This window comes from Maylandia zebra, unplaced genomic scaffold, assembly GCF_041146795.1.
Source record: "Maylandia zebra isolate NMK-2024a unplaced genomic scaffold, Mzebra_GT3a scaffold09, whole genome shotgun sequence".
Lineage (NCBI taxonomy): Eukaryota > Metazoa > Chordata > Actinopteri > Cichliformes > Cichlidae > Maylandia > Maylandia zebra.
In genome coordinates this window covers 525,001-527,500 of record NW_027490039.1, presented here as the reverse complement: position 1 = coordinate 527,500, position 2,500 = coordinate 525,001, and positions in this window count along the sequence as shown.

The following is a 2,500-nucleotide window of genomic DNA, read 5'->3' as shown; positions in this document are numbered from 1 at the left end:
GGTGTGATGTAGGTCCCCGGGGCCTGCTGGAGGTCCAGGTCCATGCCCGATGTGAGTAGCAGCAGGGCCAGCGCGCCCAGGAGCACATCTTTTTCGACCGTAAAGGGAGACAGGAGGCCGACTCACTGCCTCGGCTAAATGGAGAGGGAATTTCAGCAGGGCCAGGGCACAGGCATGGACCTTTTTCAGCTGTAAGGGAGGCAAGAGCAAGGTGCGATGTAGGTCCCCGGGGCCTTTTGTCGTACCATAGGCACGAGTGGTGTGTGTGTGTGGCAAAGACTTTCTGCGCAGTGTCCCAGGGGCACGGGGAAAGGTTGTTGTACCATAGGCACGAGAAAAGTTGTCGTACCATAGGCACGAGAAAAGTTGTCGTACCATAGGCACGAGTGGTGTGTGTGTGTGGCAAAGTGCTACTGAGCGGTGTACCAGGGGCAGGGCGAAAAGTTGTTGTACCATAGGCACGAGAAAAGTTGTTGTACCATAGGCACGAGAAAAGCTGTCATACCAGGGGCACGGAGGAAAGTTGTTGTACCATAGGCACGAGAAAAGTTGTCGTACCATAGGCACGAGGAGAGTTTGTGTGGCAAAGTGCTACTGAGCGGTGTACCAGGGGCACGGCGAAAAGTTGTTGTACCATAGGCACGAGAAAAGTTGTCGTACCATAGGCACGAGAAAAGTTGTCGTACCATAGGTACGAGGAGTGTGCGTGTGCGGCAAAGTGCTACTGAGCGGTGTACCAGGGGCACGGCGAAAAGTTGTTGTACCATAGGCACGAGAAAAGTTGTTGTACCATAGGCACGAGAAAAGCTGTCGTACCAGGGGCACGGAGGAAAGTTGTTGTACCATAGGCACGAGAAAAGTTGTCGTACCATAGGCACGAGGAGAGTGTGTGTGTGTGGCAAAGTGCTACTGAGCGGTGTACCAGGGGCACGGCGAAAAGTTGTTGTACCATAGGCACGAGAAAAGTTGTTGTACCATAGGCACAAGAAAAGCTGTCGTACCAGGGGCACGGAGGAAAGTTGTTGTACCATAGGCACGAGAAAAGTTGTCGTACCATAGGCACGAGGAGAGTTTGTGTGGCAAAGTGCTACTGAGCGGTGTACCAGGGGCACGGCGAAAAGTTGTTGTACCATAGGCACGAGAAAAGCTGTCGTACCAGGGGCACGGAGGAAAGTTGTTGTACCATAGGCACGAGAAAAGTTGTCGTACCATAGGCACGAGGAGAGTTTGTGTGGCAAAGTGCTAGTGAGCGGTGTACCAGGGGCACGGCAAAAAGTTGTTGTACCATAGGCACGAGAAAAATTGTTGTACCATAGGCACGAGAAAAGTTGTCGTACCATAGGCACGAGAAAAGTTGTCGTACCATAGGCACAAGCAGTGCGTGCGTGCGTGCGTGCGTGCGTGCGTGCGTGCGTGCGTGTGTGTGTGTGTGCGGCAGTTCTTCTGCGCAGTGTACCAGGGGCACATTTCAATGTGCTTTCTGGAGTACCAGGGGCACGAGGATTTTGCCAGTGGTGTTCTGCTTTGTTAGTGGGAGGGGGCTTAAGTGTGGGTCCCCGGGGCCTGCTGGAGGTCCAGGTCCATGCTAGACATGTGGCACAGGGTAACTGCAGGGGGGGGGGGGGTAATGTGGGTCCACGGGGCCTGCTGGAGGTCAAGGTCCGTGCTAGATATGTGGTACAGGGTTAACTGCAGGAGGGGGGGGGGGGGGGGGGGGGGTAATGTGGGTCCCCGGGGCCTGCTGGAAGTCAAGGTCCATGCTAGACATGTGGCACAGGGTAACTGCAGGGGGGGGGGGGGGGTAATGTGGGTCCACGGGGCCTGCTGGAGGTCAAGGTCCGTGCTAGATATGTGGTACAGGGTTAACTGCAGGAGGGGGGGGGGTAATGTGGGTTCACGGGGCCTGCTGGAGGTCAAGGTCCATGCTGGATATGCGCTGGAGCGTAACTGCAAGAAAGGAAAGCTAGTGGGGGAGTAGAGCAGGGGAGTATGTGGGTCCCCAGGGCCTGCTGGAGGTCCAGGTCCATGCTAGATATGTGGCACAGGGTAACTGCAGGGGGGGGTAATGTGGGTCCACGGGGCCTGCTGGAGGTCAAGGTCCGTGCTAGATATGTGGTACAGGGTTAACTGCAGGAGGGGGGGGGGTAATGTGGGTTCACGGGGCCTGCTGGAGGTCAAGGTCCATGCTGGATATGCGCTGGAGCGTAACTGCAAGAAAGGAAAGCTAGTGGGGGAGTAGAGCAGGGGAGTATGTGGGTCCCCAGGGCCTGCTGGAGGTCCAGGTCCATGCTAGATATGTGGCACAGGGTAACTGCAGGGGGGGGTAATGTGGGTCCACGGGGCCTGCTGGAAGTCAAGGTCCATGCTAGACATGTGGTACAGGGTAACTGCAGGGGGAAGGGGGGGGGGGGGTAATGTGGGTCCCCGGGGCCTGCTGGAGGTCAAGGTCCGTGCTAGATATGTGGTACGGGGTAACTGCGGTGGGGGGGCGGATCTAATG